The sequence below is a fragment of the Bactrocera neohumeralis genome, chromosome 3, assembly GCF_024586455.1.
Source record: "Bactrocera neohumeralis isolate Rockhampton chromosome 3, APGP_CSIRO_Bneo_wtdbg2-racon-allhic-juicebox.fasta_v2, whole genome shotgun sequence".
Taxonomy (NCBI): domain Eukaryota; kingdom Metazoa; phylum Arthropoda; class Insecta; order Diptera; family Tephritidae; genus Bactrocera; species Bactrocera neohumeralis.
The window spans coordinates 76,134,291-76,146,577 of NC_065920.1; the positions used below are offsets into that span (position 1 = coordinate 76,134,291).

The window sequence follows — 12,287 nt, forward strand, 5'->3', positions numbered from 1 at the left end:
GAAAAATGCTGCCGAAGTAATTGAATTGCATTTTTTCCATGTGCAGCGCACTTACGGTACACTTAAGCATTTGCTTACGTATTACGTTTGTGCGCTTATAAATAATTTCGTGTAATGCTTTTGTCATTTTCGCTGCATTTTGGTGGCATTTTCATTCAATTGCAGTCTTTTCCGACCGAAATCGTTTCAGTTCATTCATGCAGTCATTCATTCATAAGTTGCAGACCGTTATTACTTACATAGGTGCATAAGCGCTTCAATTTGTTTGTAAGCACAGCGAAGTGTCGCTGCATGAAATTTATTTACAAAATTGTGAATTTTTGATTTGTTGGCATAATTCGATCAGGCTTGGAGTCTATAAAAAAGTAGTTTATAACTTAGAGAGATGGAAGCTTTATGATATGTATCAGTTTTTGGTCTAAATATTTCATAAACAAGTACATAAACTGTTTTATTCTCTCATTTTTATAGCAAAGTTTTTGTTTTAACTGTACAGCTCGTGCTCTGTAGCTTTCACTTGAAATGTAGATGCTTTCATTTTTCGCGTGTCTCGAGGTGCATTGCTTTTTCAAATCACCTTTTAACAAAGTAGTAGCACACATTTAAAAATATCATTTTAATTTTGCTACTTTAAGCTTTCATGCAAGACCCAAAGCCTTATTATTAAAACTTTTTAAGGAGCTTTCCCGTGTTTACTCTTTAATATTGCTTTAAGCTTTCATGCGAGACTGAAAGCTTTATTATTAAAACTTTTTAAGAAGCTTTCACGTGTATTACTCCATAAGATTGCTTTAAGTTTTCATTAAAGGCTGAAAGCTTAATTACTGAGAGTTTCTTAGGAGCTTTCACATATGTTAATTATTTGGTTGGTATAATCTCGTTTGCAATATTCTTTAAAAAAATTTGAAAAACAAATAGTATTTCTTTAAAAATGCCTTCAGAGGTCTCAAAGAGGTGAAAGCTTTATATGATACCTGAAAATATTTATTATTAATTTATTTCAATTTTTTAGAGCTTTCACATATATTACTCCTTAAGCTAGCATAATTACAACATAAAAGTAAAACCCAATTAATATTAATTCCTTTTCTCTTACTAAAAGCCGTTATTTTCACAAAAAATATATAAAAAAAAATATTTGAATTTGAATTTTCGTGTTTATACAAGCGCCACCTCTCAGTCACACATACAAGCACACATAAATGCAACTGAGTTATTATTTATTTGGCTTTATCTAACAGAAAAAGAGGACCTTCTAAGAATGTAGCTGTAAACCAGGGTGCGTTTACATTTTACAACAACCATTAAGAGGCGTACAAAAACAAATAATAACAATTTGTTGTTTATTTTTATTTCAATTGCAGAGAATGTGAATTTCGGGTCATTTTGCTATTGCAACAAAAATATTTGTAGATAAGCAAAGATATCCTTTTTGTAGCAATGCAGGTGGCAGGTACGTTGCAGGCGCTTGGCAAACAGCATACAAATGTTTGCTCGGAGTTAAGGGAGGGATGATAAAGATTTTTATAATATTATTTGCAGCCAATAGGAGGTCTGATTGCAGATCTCCCTGAGAAGTAGCGTATAATTGAAAAAGATGTTATCTAAAATTGAAAATCTCTTTCTTTGTTATGCCACACATATATACAAACTAGGAGATTATCCTTAAATATTATCACTGCATTTTAATTACACTTGATTTATACTCATTTTAATTGGCTTCGGTTATTTATTATTTCGTATTTTTAGTTAGTTTTTACGTTTTTCGGGTTTCGAAGCAAATAATTCTTGGAGATAACTATGTGACGATAATTCGACAACGCTACGCATACTGTCGGCACTTTGTACGCTAACAAAGCAGTGTACCGCACACAAAAGTATTATGTATGCATGCATATATATATGTAAAACACGCACATTATCCTCACACTTGTTTGCTACGCATGCGCTGCCTTGCTTGCCGTTCCGCTTGTCAGTGACCTGCGTTAACCTGCGCTAACCTATGACTGACCTGCCTTAATGGCGCATAAATAGTCATACCTAAAACTACAAATAAACAATCCTACGCACAATCTTGCATTGCTTCATTGTTTCAATAAATATACTCGTATATGTATGTATATCTCACTGTTTGGTTTCCTTGTTTGCGCGCCCAATTTTCTACCGATTTTTATTTGTTTATTACACTGCGCTCCTGCCTAATTTGCCCACCCAGCGCGTCTTGGTTCGGTCTCAAATTTCAATCTAGCATTTTGGAATTTATATGCCGGCTCATAGTTAGGCATGAATTGGAACTGGAAATGGTATTGGATAATTCATGCTGTCTTTGCTTGGCTTGCAACACCTACGACTTTTCGGGATTTGTTCTGCGCGCTGCTCTACCCTCCATATCAATTGCATCAAATATGTTCTTGTGTGTGTTGAAGCGTTTGGTTTGCAGCTCAGCCCAGCTGGTAATCAGTTTACTGTCGCAGTTCTTTGTTCCAAACACGTTTGGGTCTCTTTCATTTCGGATTTTTCATTTCCAGCTCTGTTATCTTTTAACATTTTTTCTTGCTCCTCTGCGCTTCCTTTCCTTTTATCAATGAAATTACTCTAATTTTTTTCGCAGGTGCTAGGTTACCTTTGTTGTGTTCATCCTGGGATAACAGCGATGTTTTATGTGAGTGAGAAGGAGATTTTGTTACTCTAATGGATTTCAGCGGGGTTCTTGCTCTCATCTGTTATGTGCATAATTCGGTTTCAAAGGGATTTAACCTCATGTGTTTTATTACTTTTGTTAAATCTTGCCAAAATATAAATTGTTGGTTTAATTCTAACAAAAAATGGAGTTAGCGAAATAAAAAAATAGTTTCAATATGGACTTAACGAGAAAAGTTTGCTCCCAATACCAATTCATCGTCCATTTAATACAGTTTTCACTGTATTGCTTATTTCTGTATTGGTTTGGCTATCCTATCTTCTAAGTTGCTTGAAACTAGACACAGTGCGCTAAATTTTGCTAAAATCGGTTCAGTAGTTTAGGAGTCCATCGTGGACAAACAACGTGGCACGTAATTTTTATATATAAAGATTATATTATTTCTACCATCAAGCTCCAATTGGTTACTGATATTATGTGTTTCTTGTTACCAGATTAATGAAGCTCGTTTCTTTCTTTCACACCTCTTAAATTTGAGCAAACTTCTCCGATTTTAAGGCAAGATCGAGGTCAAATCGATATTCCTCTCACTAGTATAATTTTTCACTCTGCAAAAGCTGTTAGTTCTGAATATTTCTTCCTTAGGTTCTGGATTAGTTAAGATGGCTGATATCTTGGTATGACGTAGGGATCACACTTAGACTGAGGGTCTGAGTTGGCTTTGACTAAAAATTTGGTTTTGGTGGGGATAAGTTTAGATGGCTGATCTCGGCATGGCGGAGGAATGACACTTAGATTGTAGTCCTGAATTGACTTTGATTTAAAATACAAGTATATTTTTGATCTGGATTAGGTTAGATGACTGAACTCTCGGCGTGGCGAAGGGATCACACTCAGACTGAGTTTCTGAGTTAACTTTGATTAATAATATGGTTTTCAGTAATATCTTGACCTTAGCGCCATCTATTGGGTACACAATATTTTCATATACGTGAGTTTTTTGAAATACTCTGTTGATAGCGCCACCTAAGTTACAGCTAAGTATACGCAATCTACCAAATTAATCCGTCTATGTCTCGAAACTTCACCGCCAAATTGTCACTTCAACTTTACCGTGACTCGCGGGAATGTAATATTAATTAACACCTAAAGTTAAAGACCAGCTATGATCAAATATGACTTCGAGCACTTTGGCCCGTGGTAACACTATCAATTTTCAAAGCAAATATAAAATTATGAGCTACAAATGTTATTGTTCGCATGCGTTTTATCCCTTCAGTATTCTTATAGTCCACCGCTGAATGTTTTTATTATTTTCACCATGCTTCTCTGCTTTCGAACTTAATGTCCCTTGCGGCTTTTCTAATCAGAGATCACTATGATACTCGTGTTTTTCCAGCTAAAAACATTTGTCTGTATGTATGTGTGTAAATTTTATGGCCATTATTCCTTTAAGCCAATTTGAGACCCTCTCGTATGCCTCTTAGGCACTTCAGTTTCGGTAAATAAAAAAAAAATCGTTTGAAAGTGCGTCCCTATATTATTTGTTTGTATGTATTTGTTTAGTATTCTCTATATTTTTATGTTCTTGTCATAGAAACTTTTTACGAGCGCCATTACGACACGGCTATTTTCATTTATTTGACATTTCTTTTTGTGTTGCGGCTTTCGGTTGGTGCTTTTATGGCTTCAACGGTGACGAGTGTAAACAAGCTCTGCGGGGCTCAGCTTTTTCACCGGTTTCTTTTTTAATAACTGTTTTATTAAATATATGACGATGTAAATGTCATAATATTTATACGAAAGTAAATTTGTTGACTTTTTAATGGATGTCTTTAGAAATTTAGTATTAGTTGACGTCGAGGTGGAGCTTTGGAGGTTGTGGAATAAGGAAGCTGATTAAAGAGCTGTTGTTGAATATATATTGGATAAGTTATTATAAGAAAGATTCTATTTCCAAAAAGGATTAGGTGTGTGAGTTCTACGCAAGTGGAGTTTTTGGAAAACACGTCAGTGAAGATTTTTTAAAAGGATGTAGTTCATCAGCTGGGCGACCATATGTTTGGGGCAAAAAAAGAAAATATAAATCTATAGAAATATCAGGTTAAAGATAGAAAAAGTTGGATTCTAAAAATTAATTTTTTTAGACTTATTGGATTGAGTTTGATTAGGTTAAAAATTAAATACCAAAACGGATGCGACTTGAACAGCTAAAGACACAGGCGAGATTTCTATACTTCAGTATTTTAAAAGTTGGACAATGATGGAGACAGTGCGTGAATGTTTCCTCTCACCTTTCTCCATACATCATTGATTGTTAGTTTCCGATAAAATTTTCAGCCTTACCTAATACATGTCTATTGAGCTATATCGGGTAAGATCTCCTATAATTGCGGCAAGATGAATTTTTGCTGAGACCAAATAGTTTACCTTCCTTTAGATCTGAATGATTTCCTTGACCAGTGTGCTAAGTTCCCGCGAAATCCATAGGTCCAGCGTTAAATGCAAGAGCACAACGAAGACCCAACTCGTTACCAATCCAAGACAAGATGTTCTCTCATATAAAAGAGCTCAGCGGCTTTGCAGTTTCAAGCATTTCGATTTGGCCATGTACCTGGACGAGTCTTATAATGAAGTAGCTTGATGCTCTCGATAATGAGAAGAGAGTCTGTTTACTAACTTTGAGCGAGCTCAAAACTTGTATTGACATTCTGTTGTGGACGTTGAGCTGTCAATAATTCCAATTAGTGAATATTGGGTAGTCGAAAAAGTCTTTGCGTATTTTGTAAATAGATGTCGTTGCAGTCGTTTATCTCGAGTGCTAGCAAATACAATCAACACGATAGAAAATTCAAAGGATGGCAGCTGGCATTCGGGGTTTCCCATCTTCTTCACAACCGCGAAGAAAAGAAAATCACATTGATGACGAGGTTTAACTAAAATAAAAGTATTTCCATTCATATGTGAGTGTTGAAATCTTCCGACGCTGGAGCGCCTCCAACACTGAAAAATCGTGCGCTAATGACTGATGGCTTTGGCTAGCAGGCTTTACTTCTGATAAGTGCACGCATAGACTTAACTTTGCCTGTGGATTAATAAGCAAGTATTGCTTTACATTAGCGCTTGCTTACACAGAGTGACTTAATGCTAGTGTTCCACAGGCACCAGTAATTGCTTTACAATCATTTTTATATAAATAGCTACTATAGGTACATATATACTTATGTATTGTTGTAATGCGTGTACCTTTGAATATCTGTAATAAGCTGTACAATGACCTTTTCCCTGTATTTATTTGCTTGTTTGCCACTTGAAGTGTTAAGTCTAGAGAAATCAACAAGCCGCGCCGCGACGCACAGCGCCATTAAGTCGCTGGCACTGAATGTGTTACACTGCTCTATACATAAGTATGTATGTATGTATGTATTTTTGTTTAAGTGTGGAGGATATATGCTGATGCGCGTAATTGTTAAGACATTATGGTTGCCTTGTGTTGGCTTTGTTGTTGCTGCTGCCACTATGCGGTTTCATTGCACCATTTTTACCTGCTCAGCGTGTTGACTTGACTGTCTCGCACACTTTTATTTTTAATCTAATTAAAGTGCGAAACCTTGCCGAGCAATTAAAAGCCAAGCAACAACTCGCACTCTTTCACTTGTCAAGCGCAATTCGCTGGTTTGTCGGCAAGTGTACGGGTGTGTGTGTATGGTTATGGTGAAATTACACACTCTCCTCTTTTCTTATATTATTTTAAAGTGTGAACGTGAGCTAGAATTTATTTTGAGCAGTTTTTTACATTTTATAACATATTTTTTGTGTTTTACACGCTTCATCTAAAAAGATAGCAGTTAAAAGTATACTTTTCCAAAAAAAAAAAAAAAAGATTATACTTGAATTTTATTTATTTTTTATATAAGTTCTGAAAGATTGAGCGTGAGATTCCCACACTTTACTTATTTTACTGAGAAAACCGGCAGAGTACAAAGTCTAGTCTCGTTATGTCACTGTTGTGATCATCAAGAATTTCCCTCATACTAAGCTTCGAAAAAAATTTACCGTCTAACGCTTTATTAGCATGCAGAAAAGTAGTTTCCGTTTGACAACTAACGGCATGGTAAGCGATTTTCTTTTTGCTCGTCATTTCCACCGTGTTATTTATGTGGCTTTAAGAGTAGGCAGGCATAAAAAGCAAAAAGCCGTTTCAGCTATTCAATGGCTTGCGCAAAGTCATTGGGAACCTATCAGTGTTAATGCGAAAACTTGAGCATAGACAAGCCTTCGAACAATTTTCCTCAGGGCAACCTTGCTCATTTTCATTTGCATTTTTAAGCTTATATATTTGTATTTAACTGTACTATGCAGAAAATCACACGACGTCATTACTAAAACAGCGCTAGACTAGGAATCCTCAAGGAAGTCGAACATGGTGACTAAGAAACCTTAGGGACGTCGAACATGGAGCAAAACCACCCAACACAAGTAGACGACAAGTTGAAGCATCATACCCACCACAGTCGGCTCTACGTGACCTGCACAGACACGGATTTTTATGCGGCCAAAGACTGTCTACTCGGCAGCATTCTTTCAATCCATCCTTCAGGGATGTATTCTGCTGCTACAAAAACAAAAACAACACGCCAAAGTAGAAGCTCAGCAAAGCGGTCACTCGTGGGGAGAAATTTAGTTTCAAGCGGCAAAGAAATTTTATAATAATTTGCTTGTTGAGGTCTTATGTTCCATCTAGACACTATGGGAATGCACATATGTATATAACATATAGATTTAAGTTTCTAAATTTATCATTAATTTTGTGACCATGATAGTGTATCGCTCCGCTTCTTGTGCTCGTTATACACCCGCTCTCGCTCTCTTTATCTTTTCCTCTCAGCTGTTGCTTGAGTCCGCTCTAAATAACAAAAATGTCTTCTAGCCTTTTTTATAAGACTCTACTTTTCTCTCCTAAAACCGTTTTTATGATCTTTGCCAGAGCAGTGATCTTGAATTTCGTGGATTAAATTCTTTTTACAAGTCTACTGCAGGAAGTAATACTTTGTAACAGTGTTTTTTTTAGTACAGAACCATCTACTGAGCTACAACTGCCATGAATACTCGAGAAAAGATGAGATATTTGGATTCCTCGTAAAACAAATTCTGTTAAAAACCCTTGATTTATGCGACAATTAAAGAAAATACGATATGTTTGGATTCCTTCTGAAACAAATTTTGTTTAGAACTATTGGTTTATCCAAAAACACAAATAAAAACAATTATATTCAAGAAAGAGTTGGAAATAGTATCTTTCATGAGATCCCAGTCACTCTTAGAGGTCTATTACAAATCAGAGTTGTTCCTCCACTAAAAGTTCTGTCTTATATTCTGAAGCTAAGTGCACGATCCTATTAAATTTGACCTTAATTAGATTTGTTTTTTCTGTAGAACTCATTAAGACCTCAGGTGGCTGTTGTGTTACAGATAGTTTACCAAACAGGCTTTTAGAATAAAACGATTCCCAGGAAACCTTTATTCAATTTAAAAAATATAATTTAATACAGACACCATTTTAAAAAATAATATATATTGTTAATAACGACAACAAAAGAGAAATATAAAGAAAAGAAAAAGGGCTTGAAGATCGTCGTGTTGGCATCAGAAAGATAACAGAGGATCTTAATTTCTCTTATGAATCGAGTGTACATATTTGGGTTAATGTTTTGGATATTTAGCATGCCAATGCTAGACTCGTACCAAAAGACCTGAAAATTTTGCAAAAATCGCGTCGATTAGAGTTCGCAAAAGAGCTATTTGGCAACTTAGTTGAGAAACTTACATTAATCACACGCATAATTAATGCTGACGAGACGTGTGTGTATGAGTATGATGTAAAAAACTGTCCAACAGCTCCATATATGAGCTGAAACCGAAAAAACCGAGTTCCGCTGAAGACACTGAACGACATTCCAAGCGAGTCTTATAGTAAGGGTTTGGAAAATTATAAGAAGCGTTGGAGTCTATTTTAAAAGTGATAATAAAGAATGAAGGTATAGTTTTTTAAGTCAGCTAGGAATGTTAGGTCGACTTTAGGTGTTACAAGTGCTGCATTATACGATTTTCGACCCAACCAATCTGACTATCTAATAGTTTCATACTAAAGTGGTAACGTCTTTCAATAGTTTACCTAGAGACCAAGCATATTGTCTTACACTAGCTCTGTACTCATTTTGTTGAACTAAATTTTCTTCCAAGAACGCTAAGTGTAATTCGATGAAAGATTGAACTATTTTATATACTATTATTATATACATATATTGGGTAGTCGAAAATGACTTTTCGTAATTTGTTAATAGATGTTTATTTATTTATTATTGTAAATATAAAAAAAATAAGTTAAAAATTGATTAAAAATACGAAAAGACTTTTTCGGCTACCCAATATTATTATATATATTTACATATAGTATGTGCTGAAAATTTATAAAAAACATACTCACAGCTCCATAATTAAAGCCAGCACATAACCTATAAATGCCTTAGCAAAGTTTAACCGACACGAAATCGTGTCTAAGTAATATGATACCGTTAAATAAATTTTTTGCTTGCTAATTATTCAATTCTAGACAAAAAATCTATACCTTAATAGAGCTGATATGTATGTAAATATGTTCACACCAACAAAGGTAATACGTGCGCGCTGAAAAACTTTGAACGTCAGCTGTAATTTGATATTTCCGCAAACTCATAGTTCGTAGACTACAAATGCGTATGCGATCAAGTAATAATAGCAAAGCGCCAATGCTGCTAATAAATTCAAACAAAAAAAATCGGAACATTTCGTCGGTTCGCCAAATGTCACGCGCTCATGTCACACATAAAGTGACACTACACAACTCTTTTTCGTTTGAAGTTTTAATTTTTTCTTTATTACTTCGGTTGCCTATTTTATGACAATAATTATACGTTTTTCTTGACTGTTAACATTTCAATAATACCCAAGCAGCACTTATGCTCATGTGTTCGTAAGTATGTATGCATGTTACATATGTATGTATATGTGGTCACTACAATCACCGTTGGAAACTTGAAAAAATCATACATCATTTAGCTGGACAATAAACCATATTTATGACCGCTGCGTGTGACAGGTCCCTAGCGGTTGTCATGTGTGAGTAAAGTCAAGGTGGGGAGTGAAAAAATCATAAATAAAAGGCAAAAAGAAATGCCGACCGTTTAGTGCACATGCACAGACACGCTTTGACCCGTTAGTTTTCCAATTTTATATTTACTTTTTAGCATGAAAAATAATATACATACATACATACATATATTTTTTGACCTTTCATTAAAGCGCTGTCAATAACAGCTGTTCCCCACTGCGTGTGTCAAGCCAACTTCAAGTGCAACCCAACACAGCAGCAGCGCTGGCAATGCTGTCGGCTTTCACATATACAAACATAGAATATAACGATTTTTGTTTTCGTTCTGTGCATCTTATCAGGTGTCAAGTGCGTTATGTTTTATAAAAAAGAATAACTTTACCGTTATGCTTAATAACCCGCTGGCTATTGTTCGCCTGCGCGGCACGGACCTTCCACGAATGCCTGCGGCGTAATAAATCAACAGCAATACATTTTTCCACACCTTACTGTGTGCATTACATAAAGATTTCGAGTGATTTTCGTTGCCTTTATTGAGCGTGGCAAATTTTGTGCATTACATGAAAAATATATGTATTATATAATACAACATGTGGAGTGGTCGCTACGCAATGCGCTTTAATTCTGGTTAGGAATGCATTTTCGATTTTCGAGTTGATAGAATGCGGCCAGTACGCTCGTCTATACAATTTGTCAAGCTCCGAGACAATGCAGCGCCATCAATCTTTCATTACAAAGGCGATCGATCAGTTAAGCTTTCAAAAAGTGCGGTAATTGATGTAGTTATGAAAGCTTTGGGTATTTTAAGTGGTTGTAATATTGTAATGCCAGTGAGCTAGTCAAATTAAAGGCATTTTTAGAGCATTTCTTGACACGTCTTCAAAATGCATTTTTAATGACCTTTATGCATAATAAGAATTCTTTAATATTTATGTCAAGTTTTTAAATATTCTGAAACTTTTATGAAAGCTATTGTGTAAGCTTTTTACGGCGGGAGACAACGTCCGGTGTGTTCGACGTGGGTACCTGCTGATTACAGCCTTACCCCACGGCGCTCAAAAGCAAAGCATATCAGATCAATGCGTTGGTCATGCATTTTCAGTACCAATTGGCAGTGTGGAATGGACACACTAATCACCTTACTTTAGTAGGATATGACCACCACCACTCACCATCTAAAACCTCTTTCGTATTTTGGGTCCGGCATTCGTTTGCGATGCAACTCCACATTCATCTGACAAAATGTCAGTTCTTCTCGCATTCGGGTTTTAACCACAGCCACCACGATACTTCCGAGGCCAGTCCGCATGAGCCGGTTGTAGCGAACTTCAAGCCCCTGACTGTTCGGCATTCCGACTAGTGGAGATCACTCCGCTAACATCTAAACGTTCATCAGTCCAACAAATCCCCATACCATTCTTAGATGTCCGAAATCCCTAATGCCCCAGTACATCGGACAGTGTGCAATGATATGCAGACCTATCCTACCAATCAATGCAAAAATGCATTCAGAGGCTCATGCTCCGTAACCAGAAAACACAGACTCGGACAGAATCTGAAGTCTGGATCACCCTCACAAAACGTCCCGGATGTACTCGTAAGTCACTTGACGTTAGGACTATTGTCCAAACGGTCTTGCCACCTACATCTGACCCTATCATATAGAATATGCCAAGGACATATTTGTTGACATTCTCCATAACAATATTCTGAACAGAAAATCATGCATACTCCATAATGCGCCCTTTCCTGAACGAAGGAAACCATCAAAGATAAACACCCAGTAGAGAAATCAATGATCTTATAATCAATACTTATTTAAGTGCTTAGTTTAAATCGCTGAAATTTACGCCGAGACATATTTTGGGTGACGAGGTGTATAAAATAGATGTAATAATTGTTCGATTTTGTTTTCACTGTCATTTTTAAGTATATATTAGAGAAGAATTCTGCATAATTGTGTGGTCTTAGCTTTATATTGTGTTATAGCTTTATAATCTGGATGATTCCGACAAATAATACGTGTTTTATCAAAATACACCTGTTACACGCAGATTAAATTTCATTCGGATATCTCAAAAATTTTTCATAATTCCTAAAAACTAAAAAAATCGCTTTTTAGACAAAGTTTTCCAGAATCATCCACACAACATTTTCCCCATTTGCAATTTTTCAGGTTTTTTCGGTTGGTTGCAAATTGACCTGCTTTAATATACTTATAAGTGAAGCCTAAATGAATAAAATAAAAGAAAATGTTTTATTTTCTTATCGTTTGAAATATTATGCTTCCAAGACCTGAAGCTAACCCTTACTATTATTATTAAAATTGTATCGTAAATGTATGCAACATTTATAAATATAATGAAAAAAACTGTTAATTTTCGTGCCTTTGAAAGATACTTCTCCCTAAACCTGAACCTAAAACTCAAAGAAATTATTAAAACTGCATCCAAAATATAGGCAACGTGTTTCAAACCAACTAACAAAAAAGTCTAT

The 12,287-nt window shown here is 35.6% G+C and overlaps 1 protein-coding gene across 3 annotated transcripts in view; it reads right to left on the reverse strand.

Annotated features, from left to right (window-relative positions):
• Positions 1 to 12,287, reverse strand: part of LOC126752142 (platelet binding protein GspB-like) — a 101,927-nt gene that overhangs the window by 25,210 nt on the left and 64,430 nt on the right. The window lies entirely within an intron of this gene.